Source organism: Lissotriton helveticus, chromosome 12 (genome assembly GCF_964261635.1).
Source record: "Lissotriton helveticus chromosome 12, aLisHel1.1, whole genome shotgun sequence".
NCBI lineage: Eukaryota > Metazoa > Chordata > Amphibia > Caudata > Salamandridae > Lissotriton > Lissotriton helveticus.
The window spans coordinates 130,298,809-130,320,545 of record NC_136073.1 but is presented as its reverse complement, the minus strand read 5'-3'; the positions used below and the strand labels follow the sequence as shown (position 1 = coordinate 130,320,545).

Below are 21,737 nucleotides of genomic sequence, written 5' to 3'. Positions count from 1 at the left end.
GAAAAGCAACCAAATTAACAAGCCTTTACCACTCATACATGGCAGAGGTTTATACTTTAATTGAGCTAAGAAAAGCGTGTTGTGGGGCCCCTACGAGCCATGGTGCTTGCTTCATCATAATTAGGCACGCAGTCATTAGCCACAGCTCTGATCTTGGGTCACTGAGGTCAGTTTCAATAATTCTTCAAAAACCTAACCATGCAGTCCCCCCTAACTGTGTAGTTATCTTGATTTACTGCTGTTTGTGTGATTAGCTGGGAGGAGCTCACGGCAGCATCTTCCCTATAAAAGTGTAGATGGACCGCTCCTTAACTCTTTCTTGCTTCACATACAGATGGCTTGAGGAGGTACGGGGGAGATGCAGGTCTACTAGACAGAATAGAAGATCTGAGCCAGGTGCGTTTCTCTGCATTGGTGTCCCATCACAGGCCCACAAGTGTATGTGTGATCTTTGACTCCTGCCAGTTCACAAGCAGGCGGCCAGGAAACAGTTTCAGCCTATCAACCACTGAGGAGACAAAGCCTTTGTATAAGGAATGAGGAAGCAATGAACACATTCAGCCTATCACAGGAGTTCCCTGAGTGTTCCGAATTATAAATTCTCCATGTCACTGTATGTTATTGAGCCCAAGTAGCTCGCCGTGATCGTATAGTGGTTAGTACTCTGCGTTGTGGCCGCAGCAACCTTGGTTCGAAGATGAGTTACGGCATTGTGGTTGGCAATGTCACAGCAGTTGGGTTTTTCTTTTACAGAATTACCAAATGTACCAGTTGTTTTTGTAAAATGTCTATTAAAAACAGATCCTTTAAAATATTTAAACGATCTAACGACAAATTATTTAAACACACATTATTATAAGATGTAGCTATATTGTACCTACTGACATAAATTATCGTTCTTGAACCTATTTGTGGTGGGGGGAATGGAGCTCTCCCCCATGCCAATCAAAATGCAGTTGCAGTTGAGTGACCTGTGTTGTGGCTGTCTAGAGGGAATGCACAAATGTAGCTGTCTCGCAGCCCAATCCAGACGTCAATTGGAGACAGGTTTTCAGGCAAATAGAGCAGTAAGTGCAGAGAAATGCTCACTTTCTAAAAATGGCATTTATAAAATAGTAAAGTTAAATCCAACCTCACCAGTAAATAGGATTTATCAATAAATAAATAAAGCTTCGCCTCTCTGATATGGAATTACCCCCCAAAAAGTATAAGGGAATACCCAATGCTAACCTATGAGAGGGGCAGACCTCACAGTAGTGAAAAATGTAATAGACTGTTTTGTACTACCAGGACATGCAAACTACCACAGTACATGTCTTACCTTTTACTTACATAGCATGATGCCCCTAGGACTACCTAGGGCCTACCTTTTGGTTAATTATATGTAATAAAATTGGAGTTTAAGGCTTGGCAAGTAGTTTTAAATGGCAAGTCGAAGTGGCAGTACACTGCAGCACAGGCACTGCAGTAGCAGGCTTGAGACCGGTTTGAAATGCTACTTTTTTGGGCGGCACAATCAGTTTCTGGGTATATGGTATATCTCTTTACAAGGGGCTTTAAAGTAAATTAAATCTGTCAGTCAGGTATACTACAATTACACACATGATTAGGGAAGAAGCACGTGCACTTCAGCACAATGATTAGAAGCGATAAATTGATTAGAGTCCTAAGGCCAACAAAAAGATACAGCCAAATGCGTAGGTGAAAAGCAATAAGGTAGGGTTGAGACCACCTTAAGAATGCAAGGTCTAACAAAAACGAACTAAGGATAACATGAGTAAAACATCAGGTTTCTCTACGGCATTTGGTTAGACAAGTGTGCCTTCTTTTATCTTCCATAAATGCAATCTTTCCCGGACCCCTTTATTATATAGCTCTTCAAGTAAAAAAGATAAAGCACTTACAAAGGAGCCTCAAATACTCAAAGATGGTAGACTTCTGTTATATGGGCCATAGACTAAAAGCAGCACGAAAACAGAGTGCAATAGGGTCCCAAAAACTTGAGTGCCACATGAGAGTATGCATGAAAGCCTATCCTTTTCCAAACTAGAGATATACTCATGCAATTTTTGTTTTTAGGAGAGAATGTGCCTGCTGAAAAAAACATTATTTTTAAAAAGTGCATTGCAGGATATCAGGAATTTGCTGTGGGACACGTTGAAAACTTTCATACAGATTATTTGCACAAAACTTACAGTCAGTTGTTGTGGCCGAGTGGTTAAGGCGATGGACTAGAAATCCATTGGGGTCCCCCCGCGCAGGTTCGAATCCTGAAAACAACGAGAAACTTTTTAACATCGGCTACAATTTCAGAAGTTAACCTTTAGAATTTCTTCCATGTCAGTTTTATAAATAGGTGGCTTATTTTGGTGTCACTATTGCCCTTTCATATATTTATTATCGCTACCCCTTTCATATCTTTGCTATAACTCTCGTCCTACATTAGCGCTGGTGCAAACACTTCAAATTATTATACCCTGGCTCTCTCAGTCATACCATTCATGCACTTGAAACTTACTTTACCAATAAAAGAAGCAAATAGAAAAATAAAACAAAAGTGCTTGCTGGATTAGGCAAACACACTTCATAAAACTGCATTTTCTTTTCTATTCTCCCCGTGTTACAAGCTTAACTGCTCCCTGTGTAATTTCTCTTAGCCTGCTGTCCCAGGAAGAGAATTATATCTACAGGCTCTTTCCGTGTTTTTTTCCTAGTCTTTCTTTCCCTTTTCTTAGATTTGTAACTGTTCCTTTATGTACTCTATTTAGGCGCCATTAATCTCATTTGAGCTCCTTGTACCTGCTGCTGTTTTCTCCACACCTCATGCTGCCTTTTCCCTCTTTCTCTCTTTCTCTGAGGTTGGTGTCTACTTTCCAAAGCTTCTGATGCCCCAATGTTCCTTCATCTTGTTGTCAGACGTGAATTGGAAAAGCAACCAAATTAACAAGCCTTTACCACTCATACATGGCTGAGGTTTATACTTTAATTCAATGAGCTAAGAAAAGCGTGTTGTGGGGCCCCTACGAGCCATGGTGCTTGCTTCATCATAATTGGGCACGCAGTCATTAGCCACAGCTCTGATCATGGGTCACTGAGGTCAGTTTCAATAATTCCTCAAAAACCTAACCATGCAGTCCCCCCTAACTGTGTAGTTATCTTGCTTTACTGCTGTTTGTGTGATTAGCTGGGAGGAGCTCACGGCAGCATCCTCCCTATAAAAGTGTAGATGGACCGCTCCTTAACTCTTTCTTGCTTCACATACAGATGGCTTGAGGAGGTACAGGGGAGATTTAGGTCTACTAGACAGAATAGAAGATCTGCGCCAGGTGTGTTTCTCTGCATTGGTGTCCCATCACAGGCCCACAATTGTATGTGTGATCTTTGACTCCTGGCAGTTCACAAGCAGGCGGCCAGGAAACAGTTTCAGCCTATCAACCACTGAGGAGACAAAGCCTTTGTATAAGGAATGAGGAAACAATGAACACATTCAGCCTATCACAGGAGTTCCCTGAGTGTTCCGAATTATAAATTCTCCATGTCACTGTATGTCATTGTACCCAAGTAGCTCGTCGTGATCGTATAGTGGTTAGTACTCTGCATTGTGGCTGCAGCAACCTCGGTTTGAATCTGAGTCACGGCATTGTGGTTGGCAATGTCACGGCAGTTGGGTTTTTCTTTTACAGAATTACCAATTGTACCAGTTGTTTTTGTAAAATGTCTATTAAAAACAGATCCTTTAAAATATTTAAACGATCTAACGACAAATTATTTAAACACACATGATTATAAGATGTAGCTATATTGTACCTACTGACATAAATTATCGTTCTTGAACCTATTTACGGTGGGGGAATGGAGCTCTCCCCCATGCCAATCAGAATGCAGATGAATGCAGTTGCTTTGAGTGACCTGTGTTGTGGCTGTCTAGAGGGAATGCACAAGTGTAGCTGTCTCGCAGCCCAATCCAGACGTCAATTGGAGACAGGTTTTCAGGCAAATAGAGCAGTAAGTGCAGAGAAATGCTCACTCTCTAAAAATGGCATTTATAAAATAGTAAAGTTAAATCCAACCTCACCAGTAAATAGGATTTATCAATAAATAAATAAAGCTTCTGCTCTCTGATATGGAATTACCCCCCAAAAAGTATAAGGGAATACCCAATGCTAACCTATGAGAGTGGCAGACCTCACAGTAGTGAAAAATGTAATAGACTGTTTGGTACTACCAGGACGTGCAGACCACCACAGTACATGTCTTACCTTTTACTTACATAGCATGATGCCCCTAGGACTACCTAGGGCCTACCTTTTGGTTAATTATATGTAATAAAATTGGAGTTTAAGGCTTGGCAAGTAGTTTTAAATGGCAAGTCGAAGTGGCAGTACACTGCAGCACAGGCACTGCAGTAGCAGGCTTGAGACAGGTTTGAAATGCTACTTTTTTGGGCGGCACAATCAGTTCCTGGGTATATGGTATACCACTTTACAAGGGGCTTTCAAGTCAATTAAATCTGTCAGTCAGGTATACTCCAATTACACACATGATTAGGGAAGAAGCACGTGCACTTCAGCACTGATTAGTAGCGATAAAGTGATCAGAGTCCTAAGGCCAACAAAAAGATACAGCAAAATGCGTAGGTGAAAAGCAATAAGGTAGGGTTGAGGCCACCTTAAGAATGCAAGGTCTAACAAAAACAAACTAAGGATAACATGAGTAAAACATCAGGTTTCTCTACGGCATTTGGTGAGATAAGGGTGCCTTCTTTTATCTTCCATAAATGCAATCTTTCCCTGACCCCTTTATTATATAGCTCTTCAAGTAAAAAAGATAAAGCACTTACAAAGGAGCCTCAAATACTCAAAGATGGTAGACTTCTGTAATATGGGCCATAGACTAAAAGCAGAACGAAAACAGAGTGCAATAGTGTCCCAAAAACTTGAGAGCCACATGAGAGTATGCATGAAAGCCGATCCTTTTCCAAACTAGAGATATACTCATGCAATTTTTGTTTTTAGGAGAGAATGTGCCTGCTGAAAAAAACATTATTTTAAAAAAGTGAATTGCAGAATACAAGGAATTTGCTGTGGGACACCTTGAAAACTTTCATACAGATTATTTGCACAAAACTTACAGTCAGTTGCTGTGGCCGAGTGGTTAAGGCGATGGACTAGAAATCCATTGGGGTCTCCCTGCGCAGGTTCGAATCCTGCCAATAACGAGAAACTTTTAACATCGGCTACAATTTCAAAAGTTAACCTTTAGTATTTCTTCCATGTCAGTTTTATAAATACGTGGCTTATTTTGGTGTCACTATTGCCCTTTCACATATTTATTATCGCTACCGCTTTCATATCTTTGCTATAACTCTCGTCCTACATTAGCGCTGGTGCAAACGCTTCAAATTATTATACCCTGGCTCTCTCAGTCATACCTGGGCATGCACTTGAAACTTACTTTACCAATAAAAGAAGCAAACAAAAATAAAACAAAAGTGCTTGCTTGATTAGGCAAACACACTTCATAAAACTGCATTTTCTTTTCTATTCTCCCCGTGTTACAAGCTTAACTGCTCCCTGTGTAATTTCTCTTAGCCTGCTGTCCCAGGAAGAGAATTTTATCTACAGGCTCATTCTGTGTTTTTTTCCTAGTCTTTCTTTCCCTTTTCTGAGATTTGTAACTGTTCCTTTACGTGCTCTATTTAGGCGCCATTAATCTCATTTGAGCTCCTTGTACCTGCTGCTGTTTTCTCCACACCTCATACTGCCTTTTCCCTCTTTCTCTCTTTCTCTAAGGTTGGTGGCTACTTTCCAAAGCTTCTGATGCCCCAATGTTCCTTCATCTTGTTGTCAGACGTGAATTGGAAAAGCAACCAAATTACCAAGCATTTACCACTCACACATGGCAGAAGTTTATAATTTAATTCAATGAGCTAAGAAAAGCGTGTTGTGGGGCCCCTACGAGCCATGGTGCTTGCTTCATCATAATTAGGCACGCAGTCGTTAGCCACAGCTCTGATCATGGGTCACTGAGGTCAGTTTCAATAATTCCTCAAAAACCTAACCATGCAGTCCCCCCTAACTGTGTAGTTATCTTGCTTTACTGCTGTTTGTCTGATTAGCTGGGAGGAGCTCACGGCAGCATCCTCCCTATAAAAGTGTAGATGGACCGCTCCTTAACTCTTTCTTGCTTCACATACAGATGGCTTGAGGAGGTACAGGGGAGATGCAGGTCTAATAGACGGAATAGAAGATCTGTGTCAGGTGTGTTTCTCTGCATTGGTGTCCCATCACAGGCCCACAAGTGTATGTGTGATCTTTGACTCCTGGCAGTTCACAAGCAGGCCGCCAGGAAACGGTTTCAGCCTATCAACCACTGAGGAGACAAAGCCTTTGTATAAGGAATGAGGAAGCAATTAACACATTCAGCCTATCACAGGAGTAGCCCTGAGTGTTCCAAATTATAAATTCTCCATGTCACTGAATGTTATTGACCCCGAGTAGCTCGCCGTGATCGTATAGTGGTTAGTACTCTGCGTTGTGGCTGCAGCAACCTCGGTTCGAATCCGAGTCACGGCATCGTGGTTGGCAATGTCACCGCAGTTGGGTTTTTCTTTTACAGAATTACCAAATGTACCAGTTGTTTTTGTAAAATGTCTATTAAAAACAGATCCTTTTAAATATTTAAACAACCTAACGACAAATTATTTAAACACACATGATTATAAGATGTAGCTATATTGTACATACTGACATAAATTATCGTTCTTGAACCTATTTGCGGTGGGGGGAACAGAGCTCTCCCCCATGCCAATCAGAATGCAGATGAATGCAGTTGCAGTTGAGTGACCTGTGTTGTGGATGTCTAGAGGGAATGCACAAATGTAGCTGTCTCGCAGCCCAATCCAGACGTCAATTGGAGACAGGTTTTCAGGCAAATAGAGCAGTAAGTGCAGAGAAATGCTCACTCTCTAAAAATGGCATTTATAAAATAGTAAAGTTAAATCCAACCTCACCAGTAAATAGGATTTATCAATAAATAAATAAAGCTTCTCCTCTCTGATAGGGAATTACCCCCCAAAAAGTATAAGGGAATACCCAATGCTAACCTATGAGAGGGGCAGACCTCAAAGTAGTGAAAAATGTAATAGACTGTTTGGTACTACCAGGACATGCAAACTACCACAGTACATGTCTTACCTTTTTCTTACATAGCATGATGCCCCTAGGACTACCTAGGGCCTACCTTAGGGGCTAATTATATGTAATAAAATTGAAGTTTAAGGCTTGGCAAGTAGTTTTAAATGGCAAGTTGAAGTGGCAGTACACTGCAGCACAGGCACTGCAGTAGCAGGCTTGAGACAGGTTTGAAATGCTACTTCTTTGGTCGGCGCAATCAGTCCCTGAGTATATGTTCTACCACTTTACAAGGGGCTTTCAAGTAAATTAAATCTGTCAGTCAGGTATACTCCAATTACACACATGATTAGGGAAGAAGCACGTGCACTTCAGCACTGATTAGTAGCGATAAAGTGATCAGAGTCCTAAGGCCAACAAAAAGATACAGCAAAATGCGTAGGTGAAAAGCAATAAGGTAGGGTTGAGGCCACCTTAAGAATGCAAGGTCTAACAAAAACAAACTAAGGATAACATGAGTAAAACATCAGGTTTCTCTACGGCATTTGGTGAGATAAGGGTGCCTTCTTTTATCTTCCATAAATGCAATCTTTCCCTGACCCCTTTATTATATAGCTCTTCAAGGAAAAAAGATAAAGCACTTACAAAGGAGCCTCAAATACTCAAAGATGGTAGACTTCTGTAATATGGGCCATAGACTAAAAGCAGCACGAAAACAGAGTGCAATAGGGTCCCAAAAACTTGAGTGCCACATGAGAGTATGCATGAAAGCCTATCCTTTTCCAAACTAGAGATATACTCATTCAATTTTTGTTTTTAGGAGAGAATGTGCCTGCTGAAAAAACCATTATTTTTAAAAAGTGCATTGCAGAATATCAGGAATTTGCTGTGGAACACCTTGAAAACTTGCATACAGATTACTTGCACAAAACTTACAGTCAGTTGTTGTGGCCGAGTGGTTAAGGTGATGGACTAGAAATCCATTGGGGTCTCCCTGCGCAGGTTTGAATCCTGCCAACAACGAGAATCTTTTTAACATCGGCTACAATTTCAGAAGTTAACCTTTAGTATTTCTTCCATGTCAGTTTTATAAATAGGTGGCTTATTTTGGTGTCACTATTGCCCTTTCACATATTTATTATCGCTACCCCTTTCATATCTTTGCTATAACTCTCGTCCTACATTAGCGCTGGTCTAAACGCTTCAAATTATTATACCCTGGCTCTCTCAGTCATACCATTCATGCACTTGAAACTTACTTTACCAATAAAAGAAGCAAGTAGAAAAATAAAATAAAAGTGCTTGCTGGATTAGGCAAACACACTTCATAAAACTGCATTTTCTTTTCTATTCTCCCCATGTTACAAGCTTAACTGCTCCCTGTGTAATTTCTCTTAGCCTGCTGTCCCAGGAAGAGAATTTTATCTACACGCTCTTTCTGTGTTTTTTCCTAGTCTTTCTTTCCCTTTTCTTAGATTTGTAACTGTTCCTTTACGTGCTCTATTTAGGCGCCATTAATATCATTTGAGCTCCTTGTACCTGCTGCTGTTTTCTCCACACCTCCTACTGCCTTTTCCCTCTTTCTCTCTTTCTCTGAGGTTGGTGGCTACTTTCCAAAGCTTCTGATGCCCCAATGTTCCTTCATCTTGTTGTCAGACATGAATTGGAAAAGCAACCAAATTAACAAATCATTACCACTCACACATGGCAGAAGTTTATACTTTAATTCAATGAGCTAAGAAAAGCGTGTTGTGGGGCCCCTACGAGCCATGGTGCTTGCTTCATCATAATTAGGCACGCAGTCATTAGCCACAGCTCTGATCATGGGTCACTGAGGTCAGTTTCAATAATTCCTCAAAAACCTAACCATGCAGTCCCCCTAACTGTGTAGTTATCTTGCTTTACTGCTGTTTGTGTGATTAGCTGGGAGGAGCTCACGGCAGCATCCTCCCTATAAAAGTGTAGATGGACCTCTCCTTAACTCTTTCTTGCTTCACATACAGATGGCTTGAGGAGGTACAGGGGAGATGCAGGTCTAATAGACAGAAAAGAAGATCTGCGCCAGGTGTGTTTCTCTGCATTGGTGTCCCATCACAGGCCCACAAGTGTATGTGTGATCTTTGACTCCTGGCAGTTCACAAGCAGGCGGCCAGGAAACGGTTTCAGCCTATCAACCACTGAGGAGACAAAGCCTTTGTATAAGGAATGAGGAAGCAATGAACACATTCAGCCTATCACAGGAGTAGCCCTGAGTGTTCCGAATTATAAATACTCCATGTCACTGTATGTTATTGAGCCCAAGTAGCTCTCCGTGATCGTATAGTGGTTAGTACTCTGCGTTGTGGCTGCAGCAACCTCAGTTCGAATCCGAGTCACGGCATTGTGGTTGGCAATGTCACAGCAGTTGGGTTTTTCTTTTACAGAATTACCAAATGTACCAGTTGTTTTTGAAAAATGTCTATTAAAACAGATCCTTTTCAATATTTAAAAGATCTAACGACAAATTATTTAAACACACATGATTATAAGATGTAGCTATATTGTACCTACTGACATAAATTATCGTTCTTGAACCTATTTGCGGTGGGGGGAACGGAGCTCTCCCCCATGCCAATCAGAATGCAGATGAATTCAGTTGCAGTTGAGTGACCTGTGTTGTGGCTGTCTAGATGGAATGCACAAATGTAGCTGTCTCGCAGCCCAATCCAGACGTCAATTGGAGACAGGTCACCCAGGCCCTCGTCACCAGCCGACTGGACTACGGCAACGCCCTCTACGCCGGAACCATCGCCAAGCTCCAGAAGAGAGTCCAGCGGATCCAGAACGCCTCAGCCAGACTCATCCTTGACATCCCACGAAACAGCCACATCTCCGGACACCTAAGAGACCTTCATTGGCTTCCCGTCAACAAGAGAATCACCTTCCGCCTCCTCACCCACGCACACAAAGCCCTACACGATCAAGGCCCGAGCTACCTCAACACCCGAATCAACTTCCACGCTCCCAAACGTCACCTCCGCTCAGCCATCCGCGCTCTCGCCACCGTCCCACGCATCCGCAGAGCGACAACAGGAGGAAGGTCCTTCTCCTACCTGGCCGCCAAGACCTGGAACTCCCTCCCAGCCGACCTGCGCCTGACCCAAGACCACCTCTCCTTCAGGAAGAAGCTCAAGACCTGGCTGTTCGAGCAGTAACGGCACCCCCCCCACCCCCAAGCGCCTTGAGACCCTACGGGTAAGTAGTGCGCTCTATAAATGTCACTGATTGATTGATTGATTGAGGTTTTCAGTCAAATAGAGCAGTAAGTGCAGAGAAATGCTCACTCTCTAAAAATGGCATTTATAAAATAGTAAAGTTAAATCCAACCTCACCAGTAAATAGGATTTATCAATGAATAAATACAGCTTCTCCTCTCTGATATGGAATTACCCCCCAAAAAGTATAAGGGAATACCCAATCTTAACCTATGAGAGGGGCAGACCTCACAGTAGTGAAAAATGTAATAGACTGTTTGTTACTACCAGGACATGCAAACTACCACAGTACATGTCTTACCTTTTACTTACATAGCATGTTGCCCCTAGGACTACCTAGGGCCTACCTTAGGGGTTAATTATATGTAATAAAATTGGAGTTTAAGGCTTGGCAAGTAGTTTTCAATGGCAAGTCGAAGTGGCAGTACACTGCAGCACAGGCACTGCAGTAGCAGGCTTGAGACAGGTTTGAAATGCTACTTCTTTGGGCGGCACAATCAGTCCCTGGGTATATGGTATACCACTTTACAAGGGGCTTTCAAGTAAATTAATTCTGTCAGTCAGGTATACTCCAATTACACACATGATTCGGGAAGAAGCACGTGCACTTCAGCACTGATTAGTAGCGATAAAGTGATCAGAGTCCTAAGGCCAACAAAAAGATACAGCAAAATGCGGAGGTGAAAAGCAATAAGGTGGGGTTGAGACCACCTTAAGAATGCAAGGTCTAACAAAAACGAACTAAGGATAACATGAGTAAAACATCAGGTTTCTCTACGGCATTTGGTGAGACAAGTTTGCCTTCTTTTATCTTCCATAAATGCAATCTTTCCCTGACCCCTTTATTATATAGCTCTTCACGGAAAAAAGATAAAGCACTTACAAAGGAGCCTCAAATACTCAAAGATGGTAGACTTCTGTAATATGGGCCATAGACTAAAAGCAGCACGAAAACAGAGTGCAATAGGGTCCGAAAAACTTGAGTGCCACATGAGAGTATGCATGAAAGCCTATCCTTTTCCAAACTAGAGATATACTCATGCAATTTTTGTTTTTAGGAGAGAATGTGCCTGCTGAAAAAAACATTATTTTTAAAAAGTGCATTGCAGAATATCAGGAATTTGCTGTGGGACACCTTGAAAACTTTCATACAGATTATTTGCACAAAACTTACAGTCAGTTGTTGTGGCCGAGTGGTTAAGGCGATGGACTAGAAATCCATTGGGGTCTCCACGCGCAGGTTCGAATCCTGCCAACAACGAGAATTTTTTTTTAACATCGGTTACAATTTCAGAAGTTAACCTTTAGTATTTCTTGCATGTCAGTTTTATAAATAGGTGGCTTATTTTGGTGTCACTATTGCCCTTTCACATATTTATTATCGCTACCGCTTTAATATCTTTGCTATAACTCTCGTCCTACATTAGCGCTGGTGCAAACGCTTCAAATTATTATACCCTGGCTCTCTCAGTCATACCTGTGCATGCACTTGAAACTTACTTTACCAATAAAAGAAGCAAACAGAAAAATAAAATAAAAGTGCTTGCTGGATTAGGCAAACACACTTCATAAAACTGCATTTTCTTTTCTATTCTCCCCGTGTTACAAGCTTAACTGCTCCCTGTGTAATTTCTCTTAGCCTGCTGTCCCAGGAAGTGAATTTTATCTACAGGCTCTTTCTGTGTTTTTTTCCCAGTCTTTCTTTCCCTTTTCTGAGATTTGTAACTGTTCCTTTACGTGCTCTATTTAGACGCCATTAATCTCACTTGAGCTCCTTGTACCTGCTGCTGTTTTCTCCACACCTCATACTGCCTTTTCCCTCTTTCTCTCTTTCTCTGAGGTTGGTGGCTACTTTCCAAAGATTCTGATGCCCCAATGTTCCTTCATCTTGTTGTCAGGCGTGAAATGGAAAAGCAACCAAATTAACAAGCATTTACCACTCACACATGGCAGAAGTTTATACTTTAATTCAATGAGCTAAGAAAAGCGTGTTGTGGGGCCCCTACGAGCCATGGTGCTTGCTTCATCATAATTAGGCACGCACTCATTAGCCACAGCTCTGATCATGGGTCACTGAGGTCAGTTTCAATAATTCCTCAAAAACCTAACCATGCAGTCCCCCTAACTGTGTAGTTATCTTGCTTTACTGCTGTTTGTGTAATTAGCTGTGAGGAGCTCACGGCAGCATCCTCCCTATAAAAGTGTAGATGGACCTCTCCTTAACTCTTTCTTGCTTCACATACAGATGGCTTGAGGAGGTACAGGGGAGATGCAGGTCTAATAGACAGAATAGAAGATCTGCGCCAGGTGTGTTTCTCTGCATTGGTGTCCCATCACAGGCCCACAAGTGTATGTGTGATCTTTGACTTCTGGCAGTTCACAAGCAGGCGGCCAGGAAACGGTTTCAGCCTATCAACCACTGAGGAGACAAAGCCTTTGTATAAGGAATGAGGAAGCAATGAACACATTCAGCCTATCACAGGAGTAGCCCTGAGTGTTCCAAATTATAAATTCTCCATGTCACTATATGTTATTGAGCCCAAGTAGCTCGCCGTGATCGTATAGTGGTTAGTATTCTGCGTTGTGGCCGCAACAACCTCGGTTCGAATCCGAGTCACGGCATTGTGGTTGGCAATGTCATGGCAGTTGGGTTTTTCTTTTACAGAATTACCAAATGTACCAGTTGTTTTTGTAAAATGTCTATTAAAACAGATCCTTTTAAATATTTAAACAATCTAACGACAAATTATTTAAACACACATTATTATAAGATGTAGCTATATTGTACCTACTGACATAAATTAATCAATCAATCAATCAATCAATCATGCCATTTGTATAGCGCACTACTCACCCGGGAGGGTCTCAAGGCGCTTGGGGGGAGGGGTATGCTACTGCTCGAACAGCCAGGTCTTGAGTTGTTTCCTGAAGGCGAGATGGTCCTGGGTCAGCCGAAGGTGGATGGGGAGGGAGTTCCAAGTCTTGGCAGCCAGGTAAGAGAAGGATCTTCCTCCGGCGGTGGCTCTTCGGATGCGTGGTACGGCTGCGAGGGCGAGGCTGGTGGACCGTAGCTGGCGGGTGGGCGTGTAGAAGGTCAGGTGGTCGTTGAGGTACTTGGGGCCCAGGTCGTGGAGAGACTTGTGTGTGTTGGTGAGGAGCCGGAACGTGATCCTCTTGTCGACGGGGAGCCAGTGCAGGTTCCTCAGGTGGCTGGAGATGTGGCTGCGTCGGGGAACATCCAGGATGAGTCAGGCGGAGGCGTTCTAGATGCGCTGGAGTCTTTTCTGTAGCTTGGCTGTGGTTCCGGCGTAGAGGGCGTTTCCTTAGTCCAGTCGGCTAAATTATCGTTCTTGAACCTATTTGCGGTGGGGGGGAACGGAGCTCTCACCCATGCCAATCAGAATGCAGATGAATTCAGTTGCAGTTGAGTGACCTGTGTTGTGGCTGTCTAGATGGAATGCACAAATGTAGCTGTCTCGCAACCCAATCCAGACGTCAATTGGAGACAGGTTTTCAGGCAAATAGAGCAGTAAGTGCAGAGAAATGCTCACTCTCTAAAAATGACATTTATAAAATAGTAAAGTTAAATCCAACCTTACCAGTAAATAGGATTTATCAATAAATAAATAAAGCTTCTCCTCTCTGATATGGAATTACCCCCCAAAAAGTATAAGGGAATACCCAATGTTAACCTATGAGAGGGGCAGACCTCACAGTAGTGAAAAATATAATAGACTCTTTGGTACTACCAGGACATGCAAACTACCACAGTACATGTCTTACCTTTTACTTACATAGCATGATGCCCCTAGGACTACCTAGGGCCTACCTTAGGGGTTAATTATATGTAATAAAATTGGATTTTAAGGCTTGGCAAGTAGTTTTAAATGGCAAGTCGAAGTGGCAGTACACTGCAGCACAGGCACTGCAGTAGCAGGCTTGACACAGTTTGAAATGCTACTTCTTTGGGCGGCACCATCAGTCCCTGGGTATATGGTATACCACTTTACAAGGGGCTTTCAAGTAAATTAAATCTGTCAGTCAGGTATACTCCAATTACACACATGATTCGGGAAGAAGCACGTGCACTTCAACACTGATTAGTAGGGATAAAGTGATCAGAGTCCTAAGGCCAACAAAAAGATACAGCAAAATGCGGAGGTGAAAAGCAATAAGGTGGGGTTGAGACCACCTTAAGAATGCAAGGTCTAACAAAAACGAACTAAGGATAACATGAGTAAAACATCAGGTTTCTCTACGCAATTGGGTGAGACAAGTTTGCCTTCTTTTATCTTCCATAAATGCAATCTTTCCCGGATCCCTTCAATATATAGCTCTTCAAGGAAAAAAGATAAAGCACTTACAAAGGAGCCTCAAATACTCAAAGATGGTAGACTTCTGTAATATGGGCCATAAACTAAAAGCAGCGCGAAAACAGAGTGCAATAGGGTCCCAAAAACTTGAGTGCCACATGAGAGTATGCATGAAAGCCTATCCTTTTCCAAACTAGAGATATACTCATGCAATTTTTGTTTTTAGGAGAGAATGTGCCTGCTGAAAAAAACATTATTTTTAAAAAGTGAATTGCAGAATATCAGGAATTTGCTGTGGGACACCTTGAAAACTTTCATACAGATTATTTTCACAAAAAGTCAGTTGTTGTGGCCGAGTGGTTAAGGCGATGGACTAGAAATCCATTGGGGTCTCCCCGCGCAGGTTCGAATCCTGCCAACAACAAGAATTTTTTTTTAACATCGGCTACAATTTCAGAAGTTAACCTTTAGTATTTCTTCCATGTCAGTTTTATAAATAGGTGGCTTATTTTGGTGTCACTATTGCCCTTTCACATATTTATTATCGCTACCGCTTTCATATCTTTGCTATAACTCTCGTCCTACATTAGCGCTGGTGCAAACGCTTCAAATTATTATACCCTGGTTCTCTCAGTCATACCTGTTCATGCACTTGAAACTTACTTTACCAATAAAAGAAGCAAACAGAAAAATAAAATAAAAGTGCTTGCTGGATTAGGCAAACACACTTCATAAAACTGCATTTTCTTTTCTATTCTCCCCGTGTTACAAGCTTAACTGCTCCCTGTGTAATTTCTCTTAGCCTGCTGTCCCAGGAAGAGAATTTTATCTACAGGCTCATTCTGTGTTTTTTTCCTAGTCTTTCTTTCCCTTTTCTGAGATTTGTAACTGTTCCTTTACGTGCTCTATTTAGGCGCCATTAATCTCATTTGAGCTCCTTGTACCTGCTGCTGTTTTCTCCACACCTCATACTTCCTTTTCCCTCTTTCTCTCTTTCTCTGAGGTTGGTGGCTACTTTCCAAAGATTCTGATGCCCCAATGTTCCTTCATCTTGTTGTCAGACGTGAATTGGAAAAGCAACCAAATTAACAAGCATTTACCACTCACACATGGCAGAAGTTTATAATTTAATTCAATGAGCTAAGAAAAGCGTGTTGTGGGGCCCCTACAAGCCATGGTGCTTGCTTCATCATAATTAGGCATGCAGTCATTAGCCACAGCTCTGATCATGGGTCACTGAGGTCAGTTTCAATAATTCCTCAAAAACCTAACCATGCAGTCCCCCCTAACTGTGTAGTTATCTTGCTTTACTGCTGTTTGTGTGATTAGCTGGGAGGAGCTCACGGCAGCATCCTCCCTATAAAAGTGTAGTTGGACCTCTCCTTAACTCTTTCTTGCTTCACATACAGATGGCTTGAGGAGGTACAGGGGAGATGCAGGTCTAATAGACAGAATAGAAGATCTGCGCCAGGTGTGTTTCTCTGCATTGGTGTCCCATCACAGGCCCACAAGTGTATGTGTGATCTTTGACTTCTGGAAGTTCACAAGCAGGCGGCCAGGAAACGGTTTCAGCCTATCAACCACTGAGGAGACAAAGCCTTTGTATAAGGAATGAGGAAGCAATGAACACATTCAGCCTATCACAGGAGTAGCCCTGAGTGTTCCGAATTATAAATTCTCCATGTCACTATATGTTATTGAGCCCAAGTAGCTCGCCGTGATCGTATAGTGGTTAGCACTCTGCGTTGTGGCCGCAGCAACCTCGGTTCGAATCCGAGTCACGGCATTGTGGTTGGCAATGTCATGGCAGTTGGGTTTTTCTTTTACAGAATTACCAAATGTACCAGTTGTTTTTGTAAAATGTCTATTAAAACAGATCCTTATAAATATTTAAACGATCTAACGACAAATTATTTAAACACACATGATTATAAGATGTAGCTATATTGTACCTACTGACATAAATTAATCAATCAATCAATCAATCAATCATGCCATTTGTATAGCGCACTACTCACCCGGGAGGGTCTCAAGGTGCTTGGGGGGAGGGGTCTGCTACTGCTCGAACAGCCAGGTCTTGAGTTGTTTCCTGAAGGCGAGATGGTCCTGGGTCAGCCGAAGGTGGATGGGGAGGGAGTTCCAAGTCTTGGCAGCCAGGTAAGAGAAGGATCTTCCTCCGGCGGTGGCTCTTCGGATGCGTGGTACGGCTGCGAGGGCGAGGCTGGTGGACCGTAGCTGGCGGGTGGGCGTGTAGAAGGTCAGGCGGTCGTTGAGGTACTTGGGGCACAGGTCGTGGAGAGACTTGTGTGTGTTGGTGAGGAGCCGGAACGTGATCCTCTTGTCGACGGGGAGCCAGTGCAGGTTCCTCAGGTGGCCGGAGATGTGGCTGCGTCAGGGGACATCCAGGATGAGTCGGGCGGAGGCGTTCTGGATGCGCTGGAGTCTTTTCTGTAGCTTGGCTGTGGTTCCGGCGTAGAGGGCGTTTCCTTAGTCCAGTCGGCTAAATTATCGTTCTTGAACCTATTTGCGGTGGGGGGAACGGAGCTCTCCCCCATGCCAATCAGAATGCAGATGAATTCAGTTGCAGTTGAGTGACCTGTGTTGTGGCTGTCTAGATGGAATGCACAAATGTAGCTGTCTCGCAACTCAATCCAGACGTCAATTGGAGACAGGTTTTCAGGCAAATAGAGCAGTAAGTGCAGAGAAATGCTCACTCTCTAGAAAATGACATTCATAAAATAGTAAAGTTAAATCCAACCTTACCAGTAAATAGGATTTATCAATAAATAAATAAAGCTTCTCCTCTCTGATATGGAATTACCCCCCAAAAAGTATAAGGGAATACCCAATGTTAACCTATGAGAGGGGCAGACCTCACAGTAGTGAAAAATGTAATAGACTGTTTGGTACTACCAGGACATGCAAACTACCACAGTACATGTCTTACCTTTTACTTACATAGCATGATGCCCCTAGGACTACCTAGGGCCTACCTTAGGGGTTAATTATATGTAATAAAATTGGAGTTTAAGGCTTGGCAAGTAGTTTTAAATGGCAAGTCGAAGTGGCAGTACACTGCAGCACAGGCACTGCAGTAGCAGGCTTGAGACAGTTTGAAATGCTACTTCTTTGGGCGGCATAATCAGTCCCTGGGTATATGGTATACCACTTTACAAGGGGATTTCAAGTAAATTAAATCTGTCAGTCAGGTATACTCCAATTACACACATGATTAGGGAAGATGCACGTGCACTTCAGCACTGATTAGTAGCGATAAAGTGATCAGTGTCCTAAGGCCAACAAAAAGATACAGAAAAATGCGGAGGTGAAAAGCAATAAGGTGGGGTTGAGACCACCTTAAGAATGCAAGGTCTAACAAAAACGAACTAAGGATAACATGAGTAAAACATCAGGTTTCTCTACGCAATTTGGTGAGACAAGTTTGCCTTCTTTTATCTTCCATAAATGCAATCTTTCCCGGATCCCTTCAATATATAGCTCTTCAAGGAAAAAAGATAAAGCACTTACAAAGGAGCCTCAAATACTCAAAGATGGTAGACTTCTGTAATATGGGCCATAAACTAAAAGCAGCGCGAAAACAGAGTGCAATAGGGTCCCAAAAACTTGAGTGCCACATGAGAGTATGCATGAAAGCCTATCGTTTTCCAAACTAGAGATATACTCATGCAATTTTTGTTTTTAGGAGAGAATGTGCCTGCTGAAAAAAACATTATTTTTAAAAAGTGAATTGCAGAATATCAGGAATTTGCTGTGGGACACCTTGAAAACTTTCATACAGATTATTTGCACAAAACTTACAGTCAGTTGTTGTGGCCGAGTGGTTAAGGCGATGGACTAGAAATGCATTGGTGTCTCCCCGCGCAGGTTCGAATCCTGCCAACAATGAGAATTTTTTTTAACATCGGCTACAATTTCAGAAGTTAACCTTTAGTATTTCTTCCATGTCAGTTTTATAAATACGTGGCTTATTTTGGTGTCACTATTGCCCTTTCACATATTTATTATCGCTACCGCTTTCATATCTTTGCTATAACTCTCGTCCTACATTAGCGCTGGTGCAAACGCTTCAAATTATTATACCCTGGCTCTCTCAGTCATACCTGTTCATGCACTTGAAACTTACTTTACCAATAAAAGAAGCAAACAGAAAAATAAAATAAAAGTGCTTGCTGGATTAGGCAAACACACTTCATAAAATTGCATTTTCTTTTCTATTCTCCCCGTGTTACAAGCTTAACTGCTCCCTGTGCAATTTCTCTTAGCCTGCTGTCCCAGGAAGAGAATTTTATCTACAGGCTCATTCTGTGTTTTTTTCCTAGTCTTTCTTTCCCTTTTCTGAGATTTGTAACTGTTCCTTTACGTGCTCTATTTAGGCGCCATTAATCTCATTTGAGCTCCTTGTACCTGCTGCTGTTTTCTCCACACCTCATACTTCCTTTTCCCTCTTTCTCTCTTTCTCTGAGGTTGGTGGCTACTTTCCAAAGATTCTGATGCCCCAATGCTCCTTCATCTTGTTGTCAGACGTGAATTGGAAAAGCAACCAAATTAACAAGCATTTACCACTCACACATGGCAGAAGTTTATAATTTAATTCAATGAGCTAAGAAAAGCGTGTTGTGGGGCCCCTACGAGCCATGGTGCTTGCTTCATCATAATTAGGCACGCAGTCATTAGCCACAGCTCTGATCATGGGTCACTGAAGTCAGTTTCAATAATTCCTCAAAAACCTAACCATGCAGTCCCCCCTAACTGTGTAGTTATCTTGCTTTACTGCTGTTTGTGTGATTAGCTGGGAGGAGCTCACGGCAGCATCCTCCCTATAAAAGAGTAGATGGACCTCTCCTTAACTCTTTCTTGCTTCACGTAGAGATGGCTTGAGGAGGTACAGGGGAGATGCAGGTCTAATAGACAGAATAGAAGATCTGCGGCAGGTGTGTTTCTCTGCATTGGTGTCCCATCACAGGCCCACATGTGTATGTGTGATCTTTGACTACTGGCAGTACACAAGCAGGCGGCCAGGAAACGGTTTCAGCCTATCAACCACTGAGGAGACAAAGCATTTGTATAAGGAATGAGGAAGCAATGAACACATTCAGCCTATCACAGGAGTAGCCCTGAGTGTTCCGAATTATAAATTCTCCATGTCACTGTATGTTATTGAGCCCAAGTAGCTCGCCGTGATTGTATAGTGGTTAGTACTCTGCGTTGTGGCCGCAGCAACCTCGGTTCAAATCAGAGTCACGGCATTGTGGTTGGCAATGTCACGGCAGTTGGGTTTTTCTTTTACAGAACTACTAAATGTACCAGTTGTTTTTGTAAAATGTCTATTAAAACAGATCCTTTTAAATATTTAAACGATCTAACGACAAATTATTTAAACGCACATGATTATAAGATGTAGCTATATTGTACCTACTGACATAAATTATCGTTCTTGAACATATTAGTGGTGGGGGGAACGGAGCTCTCCCCCATGCCAATCAGAAAGCAGATGAATTCAGTTGCAGCTGAGTGACCTGTGTTGTGGCTGTCTAGATGGAATGCACAAATGTAGCTGTCTCGCAGCCCAATCCAGACGTCAATTGGAGACAGGTTTTCAGGCAAATAGAGCAGTAAGTGCAGAGAAATGCTCACTCTCTAAAAATATCATTTATAAAATAGTAAAGTTAAATCCAACCTCACCAGTAAATAGGATTCATCAATAAATAAATAAAGCTTCTCCTCTCTGATATGGAATTACCCCCCAAAAAGTATAAGGGAATACCCAATGTTAACCTATGAGAGGGGCAGACCTCACAGTAGTGAAAAATGTAATAGACTGTTTGGTACTACCAGGACATGCAAACTACCACAGTACATGTCTTACCTTTTACTTACATAGCATGATGCCCCTAGGACTACCTAGGGCCTACCTTAGGGGTTAATTATATGTAATAAAATTGGAGTTTAAGGCTTGGCAAGTAGTTTTAAATGGCAAGTCGAAGTGGCAGTACACTGCAGCACAGGCACTGCAGTAGCAGGCTTGAGACAGGTTTGAAATGCTACTTCTTTGGGCTGCACAATCAGTCCCTGGGTATATGGTATACCACTTTATAAGGGGCTTTCAAGTAAATTAAATCTGTCAGTCAGGTATACTCCAATTACACACATGATTAGGGAAGAAGCACGTGCACTTCAGCACTGATTAGTAGCGATAAATTGATCAGAGTCCTAAGGCCAACAAAAAGATACAGCAAAATGCGGAGGTGAAAAGCAAAAAGGTAGGGTTGAGACCACCTTAAGAATGCAAGGTCTAACAATATCGAACTAAGGATAACATGAGTAAAACATCAGGTTTCTCTACGGCATTTGGTGAGACAAGTTTGCCTTCTTTTATCTTCCATAAATGCAATCTTTCCCGAATCCCTTTATTATATAGCTCTTCAAGGAAAAAAGATAAAGCACTTACAAAGGAGCCTCAAATACTCAAAGATGGTAGACTTCTGTAATATGGGCCATAAACTAAAAGCAGCACGAAAACAGAGTGCAATAGGGTCCCAAAAACTTGAGTGCCAGATGAGAGTATGCATGAAAGCCTATCCTTTTCCAAACTAGAGATATACTCATGCAATTTTTGTTTTTAGGAGAGAATGTGCCTGCTGAAAAAAACATTATTTTTAAAAAGTGCATTGCAGAATATCAGGAATTTGCTGTGGAACACCTTGAAAACTTGCATACAGATTATTTGCACAAAGCTTACAGTCAGTTGTTGTGGCCGAGTGGTTAAGGCGATGGACTAGAAATCCATTGGTGTCTCCCCGCGCAGGTTCGAATCCTGCCAGCAACGAGAATCTTTTTAACATCGGCTACAATTTCAGAAATTAACCTTTAGTATTTCTTCCATGTCAGTTTTATAAATAGGTGGCTTATTTTGGTGTCACTATTGCCCTTTCACATATTTATTATCGCTACCCCTTTCATATCTTTGCTATAACTCTCGTCCTACATTAGCGCTGGTACAAACGCTTCAAATTATT

General features: G+C 42.2%; 9 non-coding genes across 9 annotated transcripts; all 9 read left to right on the top strand.

Annotated features, from left to right (window-relative positions):
• Positions 1–2,200: 2,200 nt before the first annotated feature.
• On the top strand, positions 2,201–2,282 carry TRNAS-AGA (transfer RNA serine (anticodon AGA)). The gene has a single exon. It is a non-coding gene; the product is annotated as a tRNA-Ser (tRNA).
• A 2,854-nt stretch (positions 2,283–5,136) lies between these two features.
• Positions 5,137–5,218, top strand: TRNAS-AGA (transfer RNA serine (anticodon AGA)). The gene has a single exon. It is a non-coding gene; the product is annotated as a tRNA-Ser (tRNA).
• A 1,285-nt stretch (positions 5,219–6,503) lies between these two features.
• TRNAH-GUG (transfer RNA histidin (anticodon GUG)) lies at positions 6,504–6,575 on the top strand. Its single transcript has one exon. It is a non-coding gene; the product is annotated as a tRNA-His (tRNA).
• Positions 6,576–8,074: 1,499 nt separating this feature from the next.
• TRNAS-AGA (transfer RNA serine (anticodon AGA)) lies at positions 8,075–8,156 on the top strand. Its single transcript has one exon. It is a non-coding gene; the product is annotated as a tRNA-Ser (tRNA).
• Positions 8,157–11,566: 3,410 nt separating this feature from the next.
• TRNAS-AGA (transfer RNA serine (anticodon AGA)) lies at positions 11,567–11,648 on the top strand. Its single transcript has one exon. It is a non-coding gene; the product is annotated as a tRNA-Ser (tRNA).
• A 3,394-nt stretch (positions 11,649–15,042) lies between these two features.
• On the top strand, positions 15,043–15,124 carry TRNAS-AGA (transfer RNA serine (anticodon AGA)). Its single transcript has one exon. It is a non-coding gene; the product is annotated as a tRNA-Ser (tRNA).
• Positions 15,125–16,414: 1,290 nt separating this feature from the next.
• Positions 16,415–16,486, top strand: TRNAH-GUG (transfer RNA histidin (anticodon GUG)). The gene has a single exon. It is a non-coding gene; the product is annotated as a tRNA-His (tRNA).
• Positions 16,487–18,524: 2,038 nt separating this feature from the next.
• TRNAS-AGA (transfer RNA serine (anticodon AGA)) lies at positions 18,525–18,606 on the top strand. The gene has a single exon. It is a non-coding gene; the product is annotated as a tRNA-Ser (tRNA).
• A 2,859-nt stretch (positions 18,607–21,465) lies between these two features.
• TRNAS-AGA (transfer RNA serine (anticodon AGA)) lies at positions 21,466–21,547 on the top strand. Its single transcript has one exon. It is a non-coding gene; the product is annotated as a tRNA-Ser (tRNA).
• The last annotated feature ends 190 nt before the right edge of the window (positions 21,548–21,737 follow it).